The 26,859-nt window shown below is 53.1% G+C and overlaps 2 long non-coding RNA genes across 2 annotated transcripts; both read right to left on the reverse strand.

The window, feature by feature from the left end:
- Nucleotides 1-2,228: 2,228 nt before the first annotated feature.
- LOC137455173 (uncharacterized) lies at nucleotides 2,229-11,333 on the reverse strand. The gene is made up of 5 exons (XR_010990787.1): nucleotides 11,106-11,333; nucleotides 10,934-11,012; nucleotides 9,548-9,918; nucleotides 8,844-8,945; nucleotides 2,229-2,874 (listed from the first exon to the last, which is right to left on the reverse strand). It is a non-coding gene; the product is annotated as an uncharacterized lncRNA (long non-coding RNA).
- A 3,858-nt stretch (nucleotides 11,334-15,191) lies between these two features.
- Nucleotides 15,192-24,296, reverse strand: LOC137455174 (uncharacterized). Its single transcript, XR_010990788.1, has 5 exons — nucleotides 24,069-24,296; nucleotides 23,897-23,975; nucleotides 22,511-22,881; nucleotides 21,807-21,908; nucleotides 15,192-15,837 (listed from the first exon to the last, which is right to left on the reverse strand). It is a non-coding gene; the product is annotated as an uncharacterized lncRNA (long non-coding RNA).
- Nucleotides 24,297-26,859: the final 2,563 nt, after the last annotated feature.

A 26,859-nucleotide genomic window follows, 5' to 3' on the forward strand; every position in this document is an offset into this window, starting at 1 on the left:
GCCATTACACACCGGGTGGCAGCATTGAGCTCCCCCGGGGCGGCACACGCCGCGGCACGGCTGCACTGCCGGCCATTACACACAGGGTGGCAGCATTGAGCTCCCACGGGGCCTCTGGGTACGGTTGAGGCAGCAGCCGCCACCCCCGCAGAGCCCCACCGGTCAAGCCCGGACACGCCCCCCCCCCCCCCCCCCCCCCCCAAAAGCCCCGCGCTGCCCCGCCGGTGGCCACCCCCCCAAGCCCCGCGCACCTCCAGCGGCTGCTATAGAGAAACCCCACAAAGCAGCAGAGACTGGCACTGACCTGGGACACAGCAGAAGAGCTGCAACCTCTACCAGCCACAACCCTGAAAGCATCTGGCGCCATGTTGTTGAGGGCGGTGCCATGCTGGGGGGTGGGGTTCAGGCTGGGGGGCGGTGACACGCTGGAGGGGGGTGGTGACACGCTGGGCGGGGGCGGTGCCACGCTGGGGGGGCGGTGCCACGCGGGGGGGGCGGTGACACGCTGGAGGGGGGGCGGTGACACGCTGGAGGGGGGCGGTGACACGCTGGAGGGGGGGCGGTGACACGCTGGAGGGGGGCGGTGACACGCTGGAGGGGGGCGGTGACACGCTGGGGGGGCGGTGACACGCTGGAGGGGGGCGGTGACACGCTGGGGGGGCGGTGACACGCTGGGAGGGGCGGTGACACGCTGGGGGGGCGGTGCCACGCTGGGGGAGGCGGTGACACGCTGGAGGGGGGCGGTGACACGCTGGGGGGGGCGGTGACACGCTGGAGGGGGGGCGGTGACACGCTGGGGGAGGCGGTGCCACGCTGGAGGGGGGCGGTGACACGCTGAGGGGGCGGTGACACGCTGGGGGGGCGGTGCCACGCCTGGGGGGGCGGTGACACGCTGGAGGGGGGCGGTGACACGCTGGGGGGGGCGGTGACACGCTGGGAGGGGCGGTGACACGCTGGGGGGGGCGGTGCCACGCTGGGGGAGGCGGTGACACGCTGGGGGGGCGGTGACACGCTGGAGGGGGGCGGTGACACGCTGGGGGAGGCGGTGCCACGCCGGGGGGGGCGGTGCCTGCGTTGTCACCTCACTCTCAGCTTTCCATTGGGTTTTATTCCCCTCCAAGACAACACGTTGAGTTCTGAGCAGCTGAGGAGCCCTGGGGAACACCTGTACAGAAATGTTCCTCCAAGAGCTGTCAGAAAAACGTTCGTTCCGCCAGCAGGCAGCTCTGGCTTCAGAGCAAAAGCCTTCTGTGATCATTCTGTTTAGCTCAGCACCAGCTGCAGCCGTCGGTATTACCAAACTACACAGTAATGGCCTCCTCCCGGTGCCCTCCCGGTCCCAACAGTTTCCCCCCACCAAAGGACTGGCAGAGAACTGGAAGCGACTGGGAAGCAGATCCGGGCTAGGGCGCAGGCGCCGGATCCATAGCGACGCTCGAGTCAAGCTCTCCGCTCTCCCCCTAAGAATTTTCGAGCATTCAGCGCAGTTAGGCTGCAGAAATTAGCTCCCCCGGGGCGGCACACGCCGCGGCACGGCTGCACTGCCGGCCAGTACACACCGGGTGGCAGCATTGAGCTCCCCCGGGGCGACACACGCCACGGCACGGCTGCACTGCCGGCCAGTACACACCGGGTGGCAGCATTGAGCTCCCCCGGGGCGACACACGCCACGGCACGGCTGCACTGCCGGCCGTTACACACCGGGTGGCAGCACTGAGCACCTCCCTGGGCGTGGGCAGCAGCCGGGCCCCCACGTGGGTTTTATTTTCCAATGCTAAAAGCCTTTTAGAAGCAGAGAGGGCAGACAGGGGTCCTTTCCAAAGCTTTCTTACGCACCAGTCACTCCAAGCCCTCCCTCTCCAGCTGCAAACCAGAGGTTTGCCTCCGCCTCGCCTCACCCCAGTACTTACACTTTTAAAGATAGTGTGGTGCCCTCGGAGAATTTTCAGCACTTTAGGGGGGGGCCCCCAGCCCTCGCTCACCTGCTCCTCTGCTGCAGCAGCCCCCTGCCCCACGTGGCAGAACCAGCCCACCCACAATCCCCCCACTCCCTTTGATTCGCCCCCAGAAAGGCACAAAATAAAGCAAACTGCCCAGCCAGCACCTCCTGCCTTTCACAGCGAGGACTGAACATTGCAGCTTTGGCCAAGACTATCAGCCCAAAGGAAGGCCTGGCCCCTGAGGAGCTAAATGCAAGTGAACTGTCTGACACCACCACAGTCCTGTGAATGTTGCAAAGCAGTAGTGCATGCAGTATAATAATTCGAAAGTTAAGGGCTGCTCAAGCTTTACACAAAGTATCCTATTCAGTTTTGGGTTCCACTTAACACAAAGTAAAAGTGTAAAAGGTCAGAGGGAAAGCCAACTCTACCTCTGAACTACAGCAAGAAATACTGGAATCAAGGGGCCCTTTCTTCTGCTACTAATAGATGAAGAGAACATGAAAACTGATGGGCTAAACCAACAGGGCAAGATTAGAATAACTAGTAGAGAGAACGGAAGATACAAAGCTTCAACTACATCTGTTTAGCAACGACTCCTACCAGATAACTTCCATGCCATAACTTTACTGAATTCAAACAAGCCAGCTGGCGAAGCGTCTCGCTTACAGGCGGCCGACGAGGACACGCGCAGAAGGAAGAGGCGAGGGAACAAGTCCTGAGCTTTGCTGCAGGCTGTCCTGCGGCTTCCCCTACCGACTCTTTCCCGTACACCACCGCAGAAGGAGTTGGGTGAATTTTGTCTCAAACCCATTAAACCCTTTGGTGGTTTCAGCTTCCCGAGGATGTGTCGGCACAAGTCCTTGTCGGGGCACCGCAAACAGGGAGAGACAAAGCTCCGAGATCCAGGAAGAGGACGGCTGAGCAGACACTTCTAAAAGAGAGAAACTTCATCAGCTGAACCTCACACTTCTCCCAGCTTTGCAACAGCAAAGAACTTTGTGAACAACACAGTGGTGCTCCTAAGGAGGTCACCAGCTTGCAAGTTACAGGAGAAATAAAAACCTTTTTATTACAGAAGCACTGGCAAAAATTTACGGACAGGAACAGCAGAGGAGGAAATTCTGCAATTGAGCTAACGATAGACATCGGGCCTAGGATCTGGCTACCCTGACAAAGGATGCCAACAGGACAGAGTGAGGCCTCAGCAGCACTCCCAAAAAGCCCCACAGAGAGCCACAGGCTCTGGCCCGTGCCCCACCTACGGGCCGGCCCTCCTGGCAGCAGCGCAACACCACCTCTTCAGGAGCCCAGGGAATGTTGTTAGCCACAACATTCTTGTAACAATAAACTGTACAGTGTAGCTATGAATTGTATGGAAATAATATATCTGTTTGATTTAAACTCTGATATTGGGTGCCTGCTAAGTCTTGTGATGTGAGAAATAGTGAACAATTGTTTCTTACCACCTCTGCTATTCTCGCTTTTATATACAGTTATTTCCTCTGAGTCATTTCTTTTCCAGGTTGAAAAGTACTTTCATCCATCCTCATACAGTTGTAGTAGTATACTGCTATTCATCTGTGCTGTCCAGCCTGCACCATTCCTTCTTCTAATATACCTTTGGGCATGGATCAACCAGACCTTGATGAAGCCTTTTGGATGCAGATATGGTCTGGCTTTATACTGTGTTATAATATTTGGACCTTTCATCCTTACATAACGATTTATAACATTTAGTTTGCATTTTCTGCCTGCCAGCAAGCACTGGATAGATGTTTGCAGAAAGATCTCAAGAAGGAGTCCAAGAGTCTTCCTGAAGTGATAATAAATAATGTATTGTTTAGCACTCTGTGTGTGCAGTTAGGCCTTTTTCTCCCCCTCGTGTGTATTGCTTTGCATTTATTGATATTAAATAATGTCTGCATTGTTGCTGAATCACTGTGTTCAGTATAATGACACCTTTTGAAGTATTGACTGTTCTGAGTAATTTGCATCATCAGCGAACTTTGCCATCTCATTATTAATTCCCTTTTCCTGATCATTTATGAATATACTGAAGAGAACAAGTTCAAGTGCAGATATCTGAGAGCTTCTCTCCCATGGTGAAAACAATTTTTTACTGTGCTCCAACACATCATTAATCTGCTAAAGAATTTTCATCCTTCTGATAACTTCGTTTCTTTAAGAGCCTTCAGAGAGAGATCTTGTCAAAACATTTCGACTTCTGGAAATCCTAGAACATTATAGCAATCTGCATTCCCAAGCTGGCTGACTTCTTTAAAGAACTATGAATACCATCAGTTGCATCAACCAACAGTAAATTCAAAAGCCCAGATTTAGTGAGGTTTCTCCTTCTGCACATCTCGTGAGGTTTCTCCTTCTGCACATCTCACATTGTTTGTGCATTAAAAATACCTACAAGTAATTTCATGATTAGTGCCAAGGCTTCTAGCAGTTTGTGATGATTTCTACAGCGAAGTTATTACTACACTGCCAGCAAACTCCGGAGCGAGGTGCAGATTTTCATTGACCCTGAATGGAGCATGGTTTCTGTGCAGGAGAAGCCTTCTATTTATTTCCCACAAATGACACATCCCTGAAGCAACGGTGAGGGAATGAAAGTTACATTTCACCACAGTAAAGCGAACTGCTAACGTCCCTGTTCATAATGAAACTTGGGCCAGCCGTGACTTCCCAAAAAGCTTACCTGCAGGTGCTTCGGGTTTTTTTTATACATTTTAATTTAAAAATTTATAGCTGGGCTTTATGAACTTCTGATTAAACTTTTAAAATAAATTAAGGCTGAGAGGATTAGACAGGGAATTGGAAATGAACCGTGGTATCTTTTGCCTCTAGCTCAGCATTTCGAAGGCAACCCAAATGAGATGTGACAAAGTGCAGCGCGTTCTTTTCTTTTTGCTGACCGGCGTGTAAGCGGGGTTTGGTCTCTGCCAAGTTCTTTGTGTGTGAATGGCAACATCAGTGTTCCTGCTACTGTAATTAGAGCTAATTAGCCCTTCATTGGAATTTAAAATAAATAGGCCATCCATGGTTTAGATATCACAGAGACTAAATTATCCGCTTAGATGATCCACCCAGACTAGATGAACGTCCTGCACCCCCCCCAACCCTCCCCTTTGCCACCACTTGACTGAAGTTATGAAGATAAGTTTTAAGTGGCTGATACGTCCAGTTTCCATGTTGCACCCTACTGGAAATTTAAACTATAAAATCCTTTTGAAGAACAGTTTCTGAGTGTGAGTAAAATGAAGCAGTAGCTTAGAATCCACGATTTTCATTTGCAGTGTTTTGAGGTAAGCTTAAGCAGCTTTCTGCCATTTATCCCTAAAATTTCCTCTGTGTGCTTAATTTGAGCAAATTGGTCTTGATATTTGGATTTCAGGCAGTTTTACCTTCATAATGAATCTTCATATTTTTGTTCTTCTCCAAATGTCACAGATGTACTGACATGTAAAGAAGCCCCTTTGGAGAGCTAAACTGTGACACTATTGAGCAGGCAACTATGTTTGGGTTTGATTCTCAACAAACCTTTGCTTTTTTGTTTCCTAAGTTTTGTTAAAAGCATTATTAGACAAATGTTAAATGGGTATCTCATCTCTTGATGACAATTATGCTTGTGGCAAGAACGTTTCCATCAGTTGTAATGCCTGAAAATGTTACGGAAACTTCAAAGAAACCAAGATCTGACTGTTCATCGACTGCCTCTGGGGCAACGTATGGAAGAAGAAGAGGGTTCTGCTTTTTCAGAATTAAGAGTGATTGTGGTCATATTAAAGTTATGTTAGCTTCCTCTTAGCTGATACTGAAAGACCAGTGTAATTTGCAAGAGAATTTTGATTGTAGGTATTGTCAGCATTTTTGTCACATATTTTTTTTCATTGTGAAACAGAAACCTCTGAATGTCATGAGAAGGAAGTGAAGAAACTCCCTCTCAGGGCACCCTGGGTTTCTTCAATACTGCCACACCCTGTCAGATAAATAAACAGGTCTCTTAACTGTAGCTAATCTGGATTTCTTGAAATAACTCAGTTTAGGAAAGATGTTGAATTGCTGGAACATGTCCAGAGAAGGGCAACAAAGCTGGGTAGGGGTTTGGAGCACAAACCCTATGAGGAGAGGCTGAGGGAGCTGGGGGTGCTTAGCCTGGAGAAGAGGAGGCTCAGGGGAGACCTTATTGCTATCTACAACTCCCTGAAGGGAGGTTGTAGCCAGGTGGGGGTTGGTCTCTTCTCCCAGGCAACCACCAACAGAACAAGAGGAAGTGCAGGGTCCTGCATCTGGGTCGAGGCAATCCCAGGCACAAATACAGGCTGGGCAGTGACTGGCTGGAGGATAGCCCTGAGGAGAGAGACTTGGGGGTGCTGGTGGACAAAAAGCTCAACATGAGCTCTCAGTGTGCACTTGCAGCCCGCAAAGCCAATCAGATCCTGGGCTGCATCAGGAGAAGTGTGGCTAGCAGGTCGAGGGAGGTGATCCTCCCCCTCTACTCAGCCCTGGTGAGACCCCACCTGGAGTACTGTGTCCAGTTCTGGAGCCCCTATTACAAGAGGGATGTGGAGGTGCTGGAACGTGTCCAGAGAAGGGCCACGAGGATGATCAGAGGGCTGGAGCACCTCTCCTATGAGGACAGACTGAAGGAGTTGGGGCTGTACAGTCTGCAGAAGAGAAGGCTCCGAGGTGACCTAATTGTCGCCTTCCAGTATCTGAAGGGGGCCTACAGGAAGGCAGGGGAAGGACTTCTCAGGATATCAGGTAGTGATAGGACTAGGGGGAATGGAATGAAGCTGGAGGTGGGGAGATTCAGGCTGGATGTGAGGAGGAGGTTCTTCACCATGAGAGTGGTGAAACCCTGGAATGGGTTGTCCAGGGAGGTGGTCGAGGCCCCGTCCCTGGGGGTGTTTAAGAGCAGGCTGGATGAGGCTCTGTCCAGCCTGATCTAGTGTGGGGTGTCCCTGCCCATGGCAGGGGGGTTGGAACTAGATGATCCTTGTGGTCCCTTCCAACCCTGAATGAAACTATGAAACTATGAAACTATGACCTCAGCCCCCTAAGGGCCAGGCAAGGTTGGTTCCTGTTAGCTGCCTAAAGCAGCCTCCCCAGCCCTGCTTACAGGGACCTTGGGCTGCTGCTGGGGACAGAAGGGGGAATGGAGGGCTCCACAACTCGTCACACAGACCCCGAGTACAGGGCTGTTAAGCTGACAGGGTGCCAAGGGAACAGGCTGCCATGAAGGCACAGACCCAGGCCCTGAACTACAGGGTGGGTCACCTTGCCGCAGCAACACGACCCAGCGGCTTCGCTGTGTCCGACGAATAAAAGGAGGAAGTTCCACAGGAACAGAAGGGAAAACCTTTTCACTGTGTGTGCCAGAGCCCTGGAGCAGGCTGCCCAGAGAGTTAGTGGAGTCTCTGGAGACATTCAAAACCTGCCCCAGGTGATCCTGCACTGGCACAGGGGTTGGACCGGATGCTATTTTGGGGTCCCTTCCAACCCCTAACACTCAGTGATTCTGTGATTAGCTATGCTGGTGACAGAGTCTCACTGAGTGGTCTTTAAAATGTTTTTCTTTTCTTTCAGCCTAGGAGTTTCATATTTAAATAGACCTTCTGCTCTGTCTTCCCCCTTCCTTCTTCCATCTTGCGTCTAAAAACTAGGAGAGCTTGATGAGGTGTATCCTGGGCGTCCCAACGTAACACATCTCAATTGCATACATGGATTTTGTAATCTTTTGCCCCATTGCTCGCACAGGGTGGATTAAGTTCATTACTTAGAGCTTGTCAGGACAGCTGTTGAAGTGTCCTGTGCAATGCAGGAGGAGTTGAATCCCATAGGAAACCACATTACTGTGCTTTGTCAGCCTGGTTATGGTCAGAAACCTCCTTCATTTTTTTTTCTCTTAAACAGATATATCACATGAGTCCCCAGAATTAATTTGCCTCTTCTCATAATTATTTCTTTAAAACTGTCTTAGAAGTGTCACTGTCCTTCCCTCTCCCTCTCTCTAGATACTGGCCTCCTGAGCCCATGGCAGACTTGCACAGAGCTACTGCGAGCACCACTCTGCACGGCCTCTGGGGGGCTTTCAAGCACAGGCACCCCTGGAGAATCCAAACCTAACCTTGCAGCTGGCCTTAGAGCTCCTCTTTGGAAAACTGTCGCTGCCAGGGCCCACAAACCCAACATCCTCTGTCAGCAACCTGGATGTAAGAGCTGAAAAGTGTCAACAGAAATTGTACTTGGACAGCTCAGGAAGATCCTTCAATGAAAGAGCTGGCTCCTCCTGAAGGGCAAGTATGAATGGAGCTCTCAAAGTACCACACTTCAGAGCCTCCTGCTTGCTAGCACTAAGACAATTGTTCATGTAGAACGACTGGCCACTCACTTCAACAAACCCCACAGAACTGGCTCCTATCAACTCTCCAGAAGACACTGCTGCACTAGCTTGGCTGCCTGACCGGCTCAGTTCAGGTGGCTTAGGGTCTCACAGAGGGTACCACCAGAACTGAGGGGACTGCAGTCTTTGCAGCTTCAGCTTTCCTTCTCTGCTACTTCTTTTTTCAGATGGATTTTTTTTCAAAGGGACTGCTGGACAGCAGAACAGGATGGATGGCCGGGCCCCAAGAGCGGTGGGGAACAGAGTTAAACCCAGCCGGTGGCCGGCCGGGCACAAGTGGTGTTCCCCAGGACACCCCTTGTGAGAGAGTGAGTCCAGAGAAGGGCCACAAAGCTGGTGAGGGGTCTGGATAACAAGTCTTATGAGGAGTGGCTGAAGGAACTGGGACTGTTTAATCTGCAGAAGAGGAAGCTGAGGGAATTATGGTGTGGTCTGGCTTCAGCTCTCAACTACTTCCACGTTGAGCAAGGACAGCTTGTACTCACAGAAGGCACTGGCTGCTTGGGTTCAAGGTTCCTGTAGAGCTCAGGTCTCTGAGACTTCTGAACAGCTGTGCTTAGCCCAAAATCAGACAGTTTCACATCACCCTGGGAAAAAAAAAAAATCCAAGAAAAGAATTCAGAAAGATTGTGCTTGAGCAAAAGAAAAGGTTTAACCGCTGCACAGCCTCCTGAGCCCATGGCAGGCTTGCAGAGCTACTGTGAGCACCACTCTGCGCGGCCTCTGGGGGGTTTCAAGCACAGGCACTCCAGGAGACTGCAGGCACTCCACAGAGACTCCAAAACCTCACTGAGAACCCCCCAACTCCTTCAGGACCCCCACAGATTCCCCAACTTAGATGCCCACAAAACCCCTTTGGAGGCACCCAAACCCCCCATCTGATACGCCCAGCTCCGTTTTAGGTACCCCCAGACGCTTCTAATGTCCCCAGACCCGCTGGTGGACCAGCCCAGAACCCCCTGACACTATCCCAGACCCTTTCAGGGGGCTCCACACCCCTTCTAGATGCCCACAAATCCCCTTCACACGCCAAAAGAAACCTTTACCTGCCTCCAAACCCCATTTGGGGCCCACTCAGACCCCTTAGCAGCGGGTGGCAGCAACCAAGTCTGTTGCTCTCACCAATTAAACCCTTTGGTGCTCTCAGCTCTCTGACCCTGTGTCAGTGCAAGTCCTTGTCAGCCGGTACCTTTGTCCTGATCCAGGCGGAGAGAGAACTGCCAGGAACACAGCTTCGCCGCTCCGCTTGCGGCACGCCTGCTGCCGAGGGCAGCCTCGTCCGCAGCCTGCCCGAGAGGAACACGGCCCCCGGGGCCGGGGGACAAACAAAAGCCTTCCACAAAGGAAACAAGGGAAGTCTCTTGGCCACTCTTCACGTGCCGAGTGCGATTGTCATGTGGAACACACCGCGGCATCTGGAATGAGTTTAAGTCCAGGTCTATGGCAGCACAGAGGTTCCTGGAATATCCCGGTACATCGATCCACAGGAGGTTGTCTTTCGGTCCCCAGTCTGATGCTTTGCAGCACAGCCATCACATCATTTCTCTCGAGTGCTTTGAACTGACAATTCATACAGGAGAATAAACCCAAACAGGAGTAAGCAGCTTGGAAAAGAACTTTGATCATCACCGGGCCCAGCAAGAGGACACAGTCTCAGGCTGCACCAGGGGAGGTTTAGGCTAGAGGTTAGGAAGAGGTTCTGCACAGAGAGAGTGATGGCCCATTGGAATGGGCTGCCCAGGGAGGTGGTGGAGTCACCATCTTTGGAGGTGTTCAGGAGGAGACTGGATAGGGTGCTTGGTTGCATGGTTTAGTTGATTAGGTGGTGTTGGATGATAGGTTGGACACGATGATCTTGAAGGTCTCTTCCAACTCGGTCTGGTCTATTCTTTTCTATTCCGTTCCATTCCATACCATTCCATTCCAACACCATCTAATCAACTAAACCATGGCACTGAGTGCCTCATCCAGTCTCTTTCTAAACACTTCCAGTGATGGTGACTCCCTGGGCACCACCTCACTGAGCAGCACATTCCAAAGGCCAATCTCTCTTTCAACCTGCTCTATTCTATTCTATGAAGACCTTCTTCCTAACATCCAGCCTAAACCTCCCCTGGCACAGCTTGAGACTGTGTCCTCTTGCTCTGGTGCTGCTTGCCTGGGAGAAGAGACCAACCCCCACCTGGCTACAACCAGAACTGAGGGGACTGCAGTCTTTGCAGCTTCAGCTTTCCTTCTCTGCTACTTCTTTTTTCAGATGGATTTTTTTTCAAAGGGACTGCTGGACAGCAGAACAGGATGGATGGCCGGGCCCCAAGAGCGGTGGGGAACAGAGTTAAACCCAGCCGGTGGCCGGCCGGGCACAAGTGGTGTTCCCCAGGACACCCCTTGTGAGAGAGTGAGTCCAGAGAAGGGCCACAAAGCTGGTGAGGGGTCTGGATAACAAGTCTTATGAGGAGTGGCTGAGGGAACTGGGACTGTTTAATCTGCAGAAGAGGAAGCTGAGGGAATTATGGTGTGGTCTGGCTTCAGCTCTCAACTACTTCCACGTTGAGCAAGGACAGCTTGTACTCACAGAAGGCACTGGCTGCTTGGGTTCAAGGTTCCTGCAGAGCTCAGGCTATCTCTCTTCATTAGTGAGGTCGTCCTGTCACCTAGGCAGAGAGATGAAAATGCAGCTATGAAATTAGACCACTGGAATCGTGAGAGTCGTTCTGTGTGCGACTCCAGGAGAATCCAAACCTAACCTTGGAGCTGCCCTGAAGAGCTCCTCTTTGGAAAGCTCTCGCTGCCGGGCCCCACAAACCCCACACCCTCTGTCAGCAAACCGGATGTACGAGCTGAAGGGTGTCGACAGAAACTGTACATGGACAGCTCAGGAAGATCCTGCCAGTCCCAGCACACCAGACCTGGAATGATCAAAGAAAGTCCGTTAACATCTCTCTGTGTGTCTGCTCATAGCTTGACGAGAACCCCCCAACTCCTTCAGGACCCCCCCAGATTCCCCAACTTAGATGCCCACAAAACCCCTTTGGAGGCACCCAAACCCCCCATCTCATACGCCCAGCTCCATTTTAGGTACCCCCAGACGCTTCTAATGTCCCCAGACCCGCTGGTAGACCAGCCCAGAACCCCCTGACACTATCCCAGACCCTTTCAGGGGGCTCCACACCCCTTCTAGATGCCCACAAAACCCCTTCACACGCCAAAAGAAACCTTTACCTGCCTCCAAACCCCATTTGGGGGCCACTCAGACCCCTTAGCAGCGGGTGGCAGCAACCAAGTCTGTTGCTCTCACCAATGAAACCAGGATGTTAGGAAGAAGGTCTTCATAGAATAGAATAGAGCAGGTTGAAAGAGAGATTGGCCTTTGGAATGTGCTGCCCAGGGAGGTGGTGGAGTCACCATCACTGGGAGTGTTTAGAAAGAGACTGGATGAGGCACTCAGTGCCATGGTTTAGTTGATTGGAATGGGATGGAATGGACCGGACCAGGTTGGAAGAGACCTTCAAGATCATCGTGTCCAAGCTATCATCCAACACCACCTAATCAACTAAACCATGCAACCAAGCACCCTATCCAGTCTCCTCCTGAACACCTCCAAAGATGGTGACTCCACCACCTCCCTGGGCAGCCCATTCCAATGGGCAATCACTCTCTCTGTGCAGAACCTCTTCCTAACCTCTAGCCTAAACCTCCCCTGGCACAGCTTGAGACTGTGTCCTCTTGTTCTGGTGCTGCTTGCCTGGAAGAAGAGACCAACCCCCACCTGGCTACAACCTCCCTTCAGGGAGTCGTAGAAAGCAAGAAGGTCTCCCCTGAGCCTCCTCTTCTCCAGGCTAAGCAACCCCAGCTCCCTCAGCCTCTCCTCACAGGCCTGTGCTCCAAACCCCTCCCCAGCTTTGTTGCCCTTCTCCGGACACCTTCCAGCAACTCAACGTCTTGCTTAAACGGAGGGGCCCAGAACTGGACACGGGACTCAAGGTGTGCCCTAACCAGTGCCAAGTGCAGGGGCAGAATGACCTCCCTGCTCCTGCTGGCCACTCTGATCCTGATATTGGCCAGGTTGCCAGTGGCCTTCTTGGCCACCCGTGCACGCTGCTGGTCACGACCAGAAGACAGGGATCGGAAGAGTCTTTGGCCAAGCTGTAAGCCTCTTCCTAACATCCAGCCTAAACCTCCCCTGGCACAGCTTGAGACTGTGTCCTCTTGTTCTGGTGCTGCTTGCCTGGGAGAAGAGACCAACCCCTACCCGGCTACAACCAGAACTGAGGGGACTGCAATCTTTGCAGCTTCAGCTTTCCTTCTCTGCTACTTCTTTTTTCAGATGGATTTTTTTTCCATAGCGACCACCGGGACGCTGCCCCCCTGGCGCGAGCAGAGCCGGGCTAGGGCGCAGGCGCCGGATCCATAGCGACACTCGAGTCAAGCTCTCCGCTCTCCGCTCTTCCCTTAAGAATTTTCGAGCATTCGGCGCAGTTAGGCTGCAGAAATTAGCTCCCACGGGGCGGCACACGCCGCGGCACGGCTGCACTGCGGCCATTACACACAGGGTTGAGCACTGAGCTCCCACGGGGCGCTATACGCCGCGGTACGGCTGCACTGCCGGCCATTACACACCGGGTGGCAGCATTGAGCTCCCCCGGGGCGGCACACGCCGCGGCACGGCTGCACTGCCGGCCATTACACACAGGGTGGCAGCATTGAGCTCCCACGGGGCCTCTGGGTACGGTTGAGGCAGCAGCCGCCACCCCCGCAGAGCCCCACCGGTCAAGCCCGGACACGCCCCCCCCCCCCCCCCCCCCCCCAAAAGCCCCGCGCTGCCCCGCCGGTGGCCACCCCCCCAAGCCCCGCGCACCTCCAGCGGCTGCTATAGAGAAACCCCACAAAGCAGCAGAGACTGGCACTGACCTGGGACACAGCAGAAGAGCTGCAACCTCTACCAGCCACAACCCTGAAAGCATCTGGCGCCATGTTGTTGAGGGCGGTGCCATGCTGGGGGGTGGGGTTCAGGCTGGGGGGCGGTGACACGCTGGAGGGGGGTGGTGACACGCTGGGCGGGGGCGGTGCCACGCTGGGGGGGCGGTGCCACGCGGGGGGGGCGGTGACACGCTGGAGGGGGGCGGTGACACGCTGGAGGGGGGCGGTGACACGCTGGAGGGGGGCGGTGACACCGCTGGAGGGGGGGCGGTGACACGCTGGAGGGGGGCGGTGACACGCTGGGGGGGGCGGTGACACGCTGGAGGGGGGCGGTGACACGCTGGGGGGGCGGTGACACGCTGGGAGGGGCGGTGACACGCTGGGGGGGCGGTGCCACGCTGGGGGAGGCGGTGACACGCTGGAGGGGGGCGGTGACACGCTGGGGGGGCGGTGACACGCTGGAGGGGGGCGGTGACACGCTGGGGGAGGCGGTGCCACGCTGGAGGGGGGCGGTGACACGCTGAGGGGGCGGTGACACGCTGGGGGGCGGTGCCACGCCTGGGGGGGCGGTGACACGCTGGAGGGGGGCGGTGACACGCTGGGGGGGGCGGTGACACGCTGGGAGGGGCGGTGACACGCTGGGGGGGGCGGTGCCACGCTGGGGGAGGCGGTGACACGCTGGGGGGGCGGTGACACGCTGGAGGGGGGCGGTGACACGCTGGGGGAGGCGGTGCCACGCCGGGGGGGGCGGTGCCTGCGTTGTCACCTCACTCTCAGCTTTCCATTGGGTTTTATTCCCCTCCAAGACAACACGTTGAGTTCTGAGCAGCTGAGGAGCCCTGGGGAACACCTGTACAGAAATGTTCCTCCAAGAGCTGTCAGAAAAACGTTCGTTCCGCCAGCAGGCAGCTCTGGCTTCAGAGCAAAAGCCTTCTGTGATCATTCTGTTTAGCTCAGCACCAGCTGCAGCCGTCGGTATTACCAAACTACACAGTAATGGCCTCCTCCCGGTGCCCTCCCGGTCCCAACAGTTTCCCCCCACCAAAGGACTGGCAGAGAACTGGAAGCGACTGGGAAGCAGATCCGGGCTAGGGCGCAGGCGCCGGATCCATAGCGACGCTCGAGTCAAGCTCTCCGCTCTCCCCCTAAGAATTTTCGAGCATTCAGCGCAGTTAGGCTGCAGAAATTAGCTCCCCCGGGGCGGCACACGCCGCGGCACGGCTGCACTGCCGGCCAGTACACACCGGGTGGCAGCATTGAGCTCCCCCGGGGCGACACACGCCACGGCACGGCTGCACTGCCGGCCAGTACACACCGGGTGGCAGCATTGAGCTCCCCCGGGGCGACACACGCCACGGCACGGCTGCACTGCCGGCCGTTACACACCGGGTGGCAGCACTGAGCACCTCCCTGGGCGTGGGCAGCAGCCGGGCCCCCACGTGGGTTTTATTTTCCAATGCTAAAAGCCTTTTAGAAGCAGAGAGGGCAGACAGGGGTCCTTTCCAAAGCTTTCTTACGCACCAGTCACTCCAAGCCCTCCCTCTCCAGCTGCAAACCAGAGGTTTGCCTCCGCCTCGCCTCACCCCAGTACTTACACTTTTAAAGATAGTGTGGTGCCCTCGGAGAATTTTCAGCACTTTAGGGGGGGGCCCCCAGCCCTCGCTCACCTGCTCCTCTGCTGCAGCAGCCCCCTGCCCCACGTGGCAGAACCAGCCCACCCACAATCCCCCCACTCCCTTTGATTCGCCCCCAGAAAGGCACAAAATAAAGCAAACTGCCCAGCCAGCACCTCCTGCCTTTCACAGCGAGGACTGAACATTGCAGCTTTGGCCAAGACTATCAGCCCAAAGGAAGGCCTGGCCCCTGAGGAGCTAAATGCAAGTGAACTGTCTGACACCACCACAGTCCTGTGAATGTTGCAAAGCAGTAGTGCATGCAGTATAATAATTCGAAAGTTAAGGGCTGCTCAAGCTTTACACAAAGTATCCTATTCAGTTTTGGGTTCCACTTAACACAAAGTAAAAGTGTAAAAGGTCAGAGGGAAAGCCAACTCTACCTCTGAACTACAGCAAGAAATACTGGAATCAAGGGGCCCTTTCTTCTGCTACTAATAGATGAAGAGAACATGAAAACTGATGGGCTAAACCAACAGGGCAAGATTAGAATAACTAGTAGAGAGAACGGAAGATACAAAGCTTCAACTACATCTGTTTAGCAACGACTCCTACCAGATAACTTCCATGCCATAACTTTACTGAATTCAAACAAGCCAGCTGGCGAAGCGTCTCGCTTACAGGCGGCCGACGAGGACACGCGCAGAAGGAAGAGGCGAGGGAACAAGTCCTGAGCTTTGCTGCAGGCTGTCCTGCGGCTTCCCCTACCGACTCTTTCCCGTACACCACCGCAGAAGGAGTTGGGTGAATTTTGTCTCAAACCCATTAAACCCTTTGGTGGTTTCAGCTTCCCGAGGATGTGTCGGCACAAGTCCTTGTCGGGGCACCGCAAACAGGGAGAGACAAAGCTCCGAGATCCAGGAAGAGGACGGCTGAGCAGACACTTCTAAAAGAGAGAAACTTCATCAGCTGAACCTCACACTTCTCCCAGCTTTGCAACAGCAAAGAACTTTGTGAACAACACAGTGGTGCTCCTAAGGAGGTCACCAGCTTGCAAGTTACAGGAGAAATAAAAACCTTTTTATTACAGAAGCACTGGCAAAAATTTACGGACAGGAACAGCAGAGGAGGAAATTCTGCAATTGAGCTAACGATAGACATCGGGCCTAGGATCTGGCTACCCTGACAAAGGATGCCAACAGGACAGAGTGAGGCCTCAGCAGCACTCCCAAAAAGCCCCACAGAGAGCCACAGGCTCTGGCCCGTGCCCCACCTACGGGCCGGCCCTCCTGGCAGCAGCGCAACACCACCTCTTCAGGAGCCCAGGGAATGTTGTTAGCCACAACATTCTTGTAACAATAAACTGTACAGTGTAGCTATGAATTGTATGGAAATAATATATCTGTTTGATTTAAACTCTGATATTGGGTGCCTGCTAAGTCTTGTGATGTGAGAAATAGTGAACAATTGTTTCTTACCACCTCTGCTATTCTCGCTTTTATATACAGTTATTTCCTCTGAGTCATTTCTTTTCCAGGTTGAAAAGTACTTTCATCCATCCTCATACAGTTGTAGTAGTATACTGCTATTCATCTGTGCTGTCCAGCCTGCACCATTCCTTCTTCTAATATACCTTTGGGCATGGATCAACCAGACCTTGATGAAGCCTTTTGGATGCAGATATGGTCTGGCTTTATACTGTGTTATAATATTTGGACCTTTCATCCTTACATAACGATTTATAACATTTAGTTTGCATTTTCTGCCTGCCAGCAAGCACTGGATAGATGTTTGCAGAAAGATCTCAAGAAGGAGTCCAAGAGTCTTCCTGAAGTGATAATAAATAATGTATTGTTTAGCACTCTGTGTGTGCAGTTAGGCCTTTTTCTCCCCCTCGTGTGTATTGCTTTGCATTTATTGATATTAAATAATGTCTGCATTGTTGCTGAATCACTGTGTTCAGTATAATGACACCTTTTGAAGTATTGACTGTTCTGAGTAATTTGCATCATCAGCGAACTTTGCCATCTCATTATTAATTCCCTTTTCCTGATCATTTATGAATATACTGAAGAGAACAAGTTCAAGTGCAGATATCTGAGAGCTTCTCTCCCATGGTGAAAACAATTTTTTACTGTGCTCCAACACATCATTAATCTGCTAAAGAATTTTCATCCTTCTGATAACTTCGTTTCTTTAAGAGCCTTCAGAGAGAGATCTTGTCAAAACATTTCGACTTCTGGAAATCCTAGAACATTATAGCAATCTGCATTCCCAAGCTGGCTGACTTCTTTAAAGAACTATGAATACCATCAGTTGCATCAACCAACAGTAAATTCAAAAGCCCAGATTTAGTGAGGTTTCTCCTTCTGCACATCTCGTGAGGTTTCTCCTTCTGCACATCTCACATTGTTTGTGCATTAAAAATACCTACAAGTAATTTCATGATTAGTGCCAAGGCTTCTAGCAGTTTGTGATGATTTCTACAGCGAAGTTATTACTACACTGCCAGCAAACTCCGGAGCGAGGTGCAGATTTTCATTGACCCTGAATGGAGCATGGTTTCTGTGCAGGAGAAGCCTTCTATTTATTTCCCACAAATGACACATCCCTGAAGCAACGGTGAGGGAATGAAAGTTACATTTCACCACAGTAAAGCGAACTGCTAACGTCCCTGTTCATAATGAAACTTGGGCCAGCCGTGACTTCCCAAAAAGCTTACCTGCAGGTGCTTCGGGTTTTTTTTATACATTTTAATTTAAAAATTTATAGCTGGGCTTTATGAACTTCTGATTAAACTTTTAAAATAAATTAAGGCTGAGAGGATTAGACAGGGAATTGGAAATGAACCGTGGTATCTTTTGCCTCTAGCTCAGCATTTCGAAGGCAACCCAAATGAGATGTGACAAAGTGCAGCGCGTTCTTTTCTTTTTGCTGACCGGCGTGTAAGCGGGGTTTGGTCTCTGCCAAGTTCTTTGTGTGTGAATGGCAACATCAGTGTTCCTGCTACTGTAATTAGAGCTAATTAGCCCTTCATTGGAATTTAAAATAAATAGGCCATCCATGGTTTAGATATCACAGAGACTAAATTATCCGCTTAGATGATCCACCCAGACTAGATGAACGTCCTGCACCCCCCCCAACCCTCCCCTTTGCCACCACTTGACTGAAGTTATGAAGATAAGTTTTAAGTGGCTGATACGTCCAGTTTCCATGTTGCACCCTACTGGAAATTTAAACTATAAAATCCTTTTGAAGAACAGTTTCTGAGTGTGAGTAAAATGAAGCAGTAGCTTAGAATCCACGATTTTCATTTGCAGTGTTTTGAGGTAAGCTTAAGCAGCTTTCTGCCATTTATCCCTAAAATTTCCTCTGTGTGCTTAATTTGAGCAAATTGGTCTTGATATTTGGATTTCAGGCAGTTTTACCTTCATAATGAATCTTCATATTTTTGTTCTTCTCCAAATGTCACAGATGTACTGACATGTAAAGAAGCCCCTTTGGAGAGCTAAACTGTGACACTATTGAGCAGGCAACTATGTTTGGGTTTGATTCTCAACAAACCTTTGCTTTTTTGTTTCCTAAGTTTTGTTAAAAGCATTATTAGACAAATGTTAAATGGGTATCTCATCTCTTGATGACAATTATGCTTGTGGCAAGAACGTTTCCATCAGTTGTAATGCCTGAAAATGTTACGGAAACTTCAAAGAAACCAAGATCTGACTGTTCATCGACTGCCTCTGGGGCAACGTATGGAAGAAGAAGAGGGTTCTGCTTTTTCAGAATTAAGAGTGATTGTGGTCATATTAAAGTTATGTTAGCTTCCTCTTAGCTGATACTGAAAGACCAGTGTAATTTGCAAGAGAATTTTGATTGTAGGTATTGTCAGCATTTTTGTCACATATTTTTTTTCATTGTGAAACAGAAACCTCTGAATGTCATGAGAAGGAAGTGAAGAAACTCCCTCTCAGGGCACCCTGGGTTTCTTCAATACTGCCACACCCTGTCAGATAAATAAACAGGTCTCTTAACTGTAGCTAATCTGGATTTCTTGAAATAACTCAGTTTAGGAAAGATGTTGAATTGCTGGAACATGTCCAGAGAAGGGCAACAAAGCTGGGTAGGGGTTTGGAGCACAAACCCTATGAGGAGAGGCTGAGGGAGCTGGGGGTGCTTAGCCTGGAGAAGAGGAGGCTCAGGGGAGACCTTATTGCTATCTACAACTCCCTGAAGGGAGGTTGTAGCCAGGTGGGGGTTGGTCTCTTCTCCCAGGCAACCACCAACAGAACAAGAGGAAGTGCAGGGTCCTGCATCTGGGTCGAGGCAATCCCAGGCACAAATACAGGCTGGGCAGTGACTGGCTGGAGGATAGCCCTGAGGAGAGAGACTTGGGGGTGCTGGTGGACAAAAAGCTCAACATGAGCTCTCAGTGTGCACTTGCAGCCCGCAAAGCCAATCAGATCCTGGGCTGCATCAGGAGAAGTGTGGCTAGCAGGTCGAGGGAGGTGATCCTCCCCCTCTACTCAGCCCTGGTGAGACCCCACCTGGAGTACTGTGTCCAGTTCTGGAGCCCCTATTACAAGAGGGATGTGGAGGTGCTGGAACGTGTCCAGAGAAGGGCCACGAGGATGATCAGAGGGCTGGAGCACCTCTCCTATGAGGACAGACTGAAGGAGTTGGGGCTGTACAGTCTGCAGAAGAGAAGGCTCCGAGGTGACCTAATTGTCGCCTTCCAGTATCTGAAGGGGGCCTACAGGAAGGCAGGGGAAGGACTTCTCAGGATATCAGGTAGTGATAGGACTAGGGGGAATGGAATGAAGCTGGAGGTGGGGAGATTCAGGCTGGATGTGAGGAGGAGGTTCTTCACCATGAGAGTGGTGAAACCCTGGAATGGGTTGTCCAGGGAGGTGGTCGAGGCCCCGTCCCTGGGGGTGTTTAAGAGCAGGCTGGATGAGGCTCTGTCCAGCCTGATCTAGTGTGGGGTGTCCCTGCCCATGGCAGGGGGGTTGGAACTAGATGATCCTTGTGGTCCCTTCCAACCCTGAATGAAACTATGAAACTATGAAACTATGACCTCAGCCCCCTAAGGGCCAGGCAAGGTTGGTTCCTGTTAGCTGCCTAAAGCAGCCTCCCCAGCCCTGCTTACAGGGACCTTGGGCTGCTGCTGGGGACAGAAGGGGGAATGGAGGGCTCCACAACTCGTCACACAGACCCCGAGTACAGGGCTGTTAAGCTGACAGGGTGCCAAGGGAACAGGCTGCCATGAAGGCACAGACCCAGGCCCTGAACTACAGGGTGGGTCACCTTGCCGCAGCAACACGACCCAGCGGCTTCGCTGTGTCCGACGAATAAAAGGAGGAAGTTCCACAGGAACAGAAGGGAAAACCTTTTCACTGTGTGTGCCAGAGCCCTGGAGCAGGCTGCCCAGAGAGTTAGTGGAGTCTCTGGAGACATTCAAAACCTGCCCCAGGTGATCCTGCACTGGCACAGGGGTTGGACCGGATGCTATTTTGGGGTCCCTTCCAACCCCTAACACTCAGTGATTCTGTGATTAGCTATGCTGGTGACAGAGTCTCACTGAGTGGTCTTTAAAATGTTTTTCTTTTCTTTCAGCCTAGGAGTTTCATATTTAAATAGACCTTCTGCTCTGTCTTCCCCCTTCCTTCTTCCATCTTGCGTCTAAAAACTAGGAGAGCTTGATGAGGTGTATCCTGGGCGTCCCAACGTAACACATCTCAATTGCATACATGGATTTTGTAATCTTTTGCCCCATTGCTCGCACAGGGTGGATTAAGTTCATTACTTAGAGCTTGTCAGGACAGCTGTTGAAGTGTCCTGTGCAATGCAGGAGGAGTTGAATCCCATAGGAAACCACATTACTGTGCTTTGTCAGCCTGGTTATGGTCAGAAACCTCCTTCATTTTTTTTTCTCTTAAACAGATATATCACATGAGTCCCCAGAATTAATTTGCCTCTTCTCATAATTATTTCTTTAAAACTGTCTTAGAAGTGTCACTGTCCTTCCCTCTCCCTCTCTCTAGATACTGGCCTCCTGAGCCCATGGCAGACTTGCACAGAGCTACTGCGAGCACCACTCTGCACGGCCTCTGGGGGGCTTTCAAGCACAGGCACCCCTGGAGAATCCAAACCTAACCTTGCAGCTGGCCTTAGAGCTCCTCTTTGGAAAACTGTCGCTGCCAGGGCCCACAAACCCAACATCCTCTGTCAGCAACCTGGATGTAAGAGCTGAAAAGTGTCAACAGAAATTGTACTTGGACAGCTCAGGAAGATCCTTCAATGAAAGAGCTGGCTCCTCCTGAAGGGCAAGTATGAATGGAGCTCTCAAAGTACCACACTTCAGAGCCTCCTGCTTGCTAGCACTAAGACAATTGTTCATGTAGAACGACTGGCCACTCACTTCAACAAACCCCACAGAACTGGCTCCTATCAACTCTCCAGAAGACACTGCTGCACTAGCTTGGCTGCCTGACCGGCTCAGTTCAGGTGGCTTAGGGTCTCACAGAGGGTACCACCAGAACTGAGGGGACTGCAGTCTTTGCAGCTTCAGCTTTCCTTCTCTGCTACTTCTTTTTTCAGATGGATTTTTTTTCAAAGGGACTGCTGGACAGCAGAACAGGATGGATGGCCGGGCCCCAAGAGCGGTGGGGAACAGAGTTAAACCCAGCCGGTGGCCGGCCGGGCACAAGTGGTGTTCCCCAGGACACCCCTTGTGAGAGAGTGAGTCCAGAGAAGGGCCACAAAGCTGGTGAGGGGTCTGGATAACAAGTCTTATGAGGAGTGGCTGAAGGAACTGGGACTGTTTAATCTGCAGAAGAGGAAGCTGAGGGAATTATGGTGTGGTCTGGCTTCAGCTCTCAACTACTTCCACGTTGAGCAAGGACAGCTTGTACTCACAGAAGGCACTGGCTGCTTGGGTTCAAGGTTCCTGTAGAGCTCAGGTCTCTGAGACTTCTGAACAGCTGTGCTTAGCCCAAAATCAGACAGTTTCACATCACCCTGGGAAAAAAAAAAAATCCAAGAAAAGAATTCAGAAAGATTGTGCTTGAGCAAAAGAAAAGGTTTAACCGCTGCACAGCCTCCTGAGCCCATGGCAGGCTTGCAGAGCTACTGTGAGCACCACTCTGCGCGGCCTCTGGGGGGTTTCAAGCACAGGCACTCCAGGAGACTGCAGGCACTCCACAGAGACTCCAAAACCTCACTGAGAACCCCCCAACTCCTTCAGGACCCCCACAGATTCCCCAACTTAGATGCCCACAAAACCCCTTTGGAGGCACCCAAACCCCCCATCTGATACGCCCAGCTCCGTTTTAGGTACCCCCAGACGCTTCTAATGTCCCCAGACCCGCTGGTGGACCAGCCCAGAACCCCCTGACACTATCCCAGACCCTTTCAGGGGGCTCCACACCCCTTCTAGATGCCCACAAATCCCCTTCACACGCCAAAAGAAACCTTTACCTGCCTCCAAACCCCATTTGGGGCCCACTCAGACCCCTTAGCAGCGGGTGGCAGCAACCAAGTCTGTTGCTCTCACCAATTAAACCCTTTGGTGCTCTCAGCTCTCTGACCCTGTGTCAGTGCAAGTCCTTGTCAGCCGGTACCTTTGTCCTGATCCAGGCGGAGAGAGAACTGCCAGGAACACAGCTTCGCCGCTCCGCTTGCGGCACGCCTGCTGCCGAGGGCAGCCTCGTCCGCAGCCTGCCCGAGAGGAACACGGCCCCCGGGGCCGGGGGACAAACAAAAGCCTTCCACAAAGGAAACAAGGGAAGTCTCTTGGCCACTCTTCACGTGCCGAGTGCGATTGTCATGTGGAACACACCGCGGCATCTGGAATGAGTTTAAGTCCAGGTCTATGGCAGCACAGAGGTTCCTGGAATATCCCGGTACATCGATCCACAGGAGGTTGTCTTTCGGTCCCCAGTCTGATGCTTTGCAGCACAGCCATCACATCATTTCTCTCGAGTGCTTTGAACTGACAATTCATACAGGAGAATAAACCCAAACAGGAGTAAGCAGCTTGGAAAAGAACTTTGATCATCACCGGGCCCAGCAAGAGGACACAGTCTCAGGCTGCACCAGGGGAGGTTTAGGCTAGAGGTTAGGAAGAGGTTCTGCACAGAGAGAGTGATGGCCCATTGGAATGGGCTGCCCAGGGAGGTGGTGGAGTCACCATCTTTGGAGGTGTTCAGGAGGAGACTGGATAGGGTGCTTGGTTGCATGGTTTAGTTGATTAGGTGGTGTTGGATGATAGGTTGGACACGATGATCTTGAAGGTCTCTTCCAACTCGGTCTGGTCTATTCTTTTCTATTCCGTTCCATTCCATACCATTCCATTCCAACACCATCTAATCAACTAAACCATGGCACTGAGTGCCTCATCCAGTCTCTTTCTAAACACTTCCAGTGATGGTGACTCCCTGGGCACCACCTCACTGAGCAGCACATTCCAAAGGCCAATCTCTCTTTCAACCTGCTCTATTCTATTCTATGAAGACCTTCTTCCTAACATCCAGCCTAAACCTCCCCTGGCACAGCTTGAGACTGTGTCCTCTTGCTCTGGTGCTGCTTGCCTGGGAGAAGAGACCAACCCCCACCTGGCTACAACCAGAACTGAGGGGACTGCAGTCTTTGCAGCTTCAGCTTTCCTTCTCTGCTACTTCTTTTTTCAGATGGATTTTTTTTCAAAGGGACTGCTGGACAGCAGAACAGGATGGATGGCCGGGCCCCAAGAGCGGTGGGGAACAGAGTTAAACCCAGCCGGTGGCCGGCCGGGCACAAGTGGTGTTCCCCAGGACACCCCTTGTGAGAGAGTGAGTCCAGAGAAGGGCCACAAAGCTGGTGAGGGGTCTGGATAACAAGTCTTATGAGGAGTGGCTGAGGGAACTGGGACTGTTTAATCTGCAGAAGAGGAAGCTGAGGGAATTATGGTGTGGTCTGGCTTCAGCTCTCAACTACTTCCACGTTGAGCAAGGACAGCTTGTACTCACAGAAGGCACTGGCTGCTTGGGTTCAAGGTTCCTGCAGAGCTCAGGCTATCTCTCTTCATTAGTGAGGTCGTCCTGTCACCTAGGCAGAGAGATGAAAATGCAGCTATGAAATTAGACCACTGGAATCGTGAGAGTCGTTCTGTGTGCGACTCCAGGAGAATCCAAACCTAACCTTGGAGCTGCCCTGAAGAGCTCCTCTTTGGAAAGCTCTCGCTGCCGGGCCCCACAAACCCCACACCCTCTGTCAGCAAACCGGATGTACGAGCTGAAGGGTGTCGACAGAAACTGTACATGGACAGCTCAGGAAGATCCTGCCAGTCCCAGCACACCAGACCTGGAATGATCAAAGAAAGTCCGTTAACATCTCTCTGTGTGTCTGCTCATAGCTTGACGAGAACCCCCCAACTCCTTCAGGACCCCCCCAGATTCCCCAACTTAGATGCCCACAAAACCCCTTTGGAGGCACCCAAACCCCCCATCTCATACGCCCAGCTCCATTTTAGGTACCCCCAGACGCTTCTAATGTCCCCAGACCCGCTGGTAGACCAGCCCAGAACCCCCTGACACTATCCCAGACCCTTTCAGGGGGCTCCACACCCCTTCTAGATGCCCACAAAACCCCTTCACACGCCAAAAGAAACCTTTACCTGCCTCCAAACCCCATTTGGGGGCCACTCAGACCCCTTAGCAGCGGGTGGCAGCAACCAAGTCTGTTGCTCTCACCAATGAAACCAGGATGTTAGGAAGAAGGTCTTCATAGAATAGAATAGAGCAGGTTGAAAGAGAGATTGGCCTTTGGAATGTGCTGCCCAGGGAGGTGGTGGAGTCACCATCACTGGGAGTGTTTAGAAAGAGACTGGATGAGGCACTCAGTGCCATGGTTTAGTTGATTGGAATGGGATGGAATGGACCGGACCAGGTTGGAAGAGACCTTCAAGATCATCGTGTCCAAGCTATCATCCAACACCACCTAATCAACTAAACCATGCAACCAAGCACCCTATCCAGTCTCCTCCTGAACACCTCCAAAGATGGTGACTCCACCACCTCCCTGGGCAGCCCATTCCAATGGGCAATCACTCTCTCTGTGCAGAACCTCTTCCTAACCTCTAGCCTAAACCTCCCCTGGCACAGCTTGAGACTGTGTCCTCTTGTTCTGGTGCTGCTTGCCTGGAAGAAGAGACCAACCCCCACCTGGCTACAACCTCCCTTCAGGGAGTCGTAGAAAGCAAGAAGGTCTCCCCTGAGCCTCCTCTTCTCCAGGCTAAGCAACCCCAGCTCCCTCAGCCTCTCCTCACAGGCCTGTGCTCCAAACCCCTCCCCAGCTTTGTTGCCCTTCTCCGGACACCTTCCAGCAACTCAACGTCTTGCTTAAACGGAGGGGCCCAGAACTGGACACGGGACTCAAGGTGTGCCCTAACCAGTGCCAAGTGCAGGGGCAGAATGACCTCCCTGCTCCTGCTGGCCACTCTGATCCTGATATTGGCCAGGTTGCCAGTGGCCTTCTTGGCCACCCGTGCACGCTGCTGGTCACGACCAGAAGACAGGGATCGGAAGAGTCTTTGGCCAAGCTGTAAGCCTCTTCCTAACATCCAGCCTAAACCTCCCCTGGCACAGCTTGAGACTGTGTCCTCTTGTTCTGGTGCTGCTTGCCTGGGAGAAGAGACCAACCCCCACCCGGCTACAACCAGAACTGAGGGGACTGCAATCTTTGCAGCTTCAGCTTTCCTTCTCTGCTACTTCTTTTTTCAGATGGATTTTTTTTCCATAGCGACCACCGGGACGCTGCCCCCCTGGCGCGAGCAGAGCCGGGCTAGGGCGCAGGCGCCGGATCCATAGCGACCACCGGGACGCTGCCCCTCTGGCGCCAGCAGAGCCGGGCTAGGGCGCAGGCGCCGGATCCATAGCGACACTCGAGTCAAGCTCTCCGCTCTCCGCTCTTCCCTTAAGAATTTTCGAGCATTCGGCGCAGTTAGGCTGCAGAAATTAGCTCCCACGGGGCGGCACACGCCGCGGCACGGCTGCACTGCGGCCATTACACACAGGGTTGAGCACTGAGCTCCCACGGGGCGCTATACGCCGCGGTACGGCTGCACTGCCGGCCATTACACACCGGGTGGCAGCATTGAGCTCCCCCGGGGCGGCACACGCCGCGGCACGGCTGCACTGCCGGCCATTACACACAGGGTGGCAGCATTGAGCTCCCACGGGGCCTCTGGGTACGGTTGAGGCAGCAGCCGCCACCCCCGCAGAGCCCCACCGGTCAAGCCCGGACACGCCCCCCCCCCCCCCCCCCCCCCCCAAAAGCCCCGCGCTGCCCCGCCGGTGGCCACCCCCCCAAGCCCCGCGCACCTCCAGCGGCTGCTATAGAGAAACCCCACAAAGCAGCAGAGACTGGCACTGACCTGGGACACAGCAGAAGAGCTGCAACCTCTACCAGCCACAACCCTGAAAGCATCTGGCGCCATGTTGTTGAGGGCGGTGCCATGCTGGGGGGTGGGGTTCAGGCTGGGGGGCGGTGACACGCTGGAGGGGGGGTGGTGACACGCTGGGCGGGGGCGGTGCCACGCTGGGGGGGCGGTGCCACGCGGGGGGGGGCGGTGACACGCTGGAGGGGGGCGGTGACACGCTGGAGGGGGGGCGGTGACACGCTGGAGGGGGGGCGGTGACACGCTGGAGGGGGGCGGTGACACGCTGGAGGGGGGCGGTGACACGCTGGAGGGGGGCGGTGACACGCTGGAGGGGGGCGGTGACACGCTGGAGGGGGGCGGTGACACGCTGGGGGGGGCGGTGACACGCTGGAGGGGGGCGGTGACACGCTGGAGGGGGGCGGTGACACGCTGGGAGGGGCGGTGACACGCTGGGGGGGGCGGTGCCACGCTGGAGGGGGGCGGTGACACGCTGGGGGGGGCGGTGACACGCTGGAGGGGGGCGGTGACACGCTGGGGGAGGCGGTGCCACGC

The sequence above is a fragment of the Melanerpes formicivorus genome, unplaced genomic scaffold (assembly GCF_026170545.1).
Source record: "Melanerpes formicivorus ecotype bairdi unplaced genomic scaffold, bMelFor1.0.p_v2 SCAF_92, whole genome shotgun sequence".
Taxonomy (NCBI): Eukaryota; Metazoa; Chordata; class Aves; order Piciformes; family Picidae; genus Melanerpes; species Melanerpes formicivorus.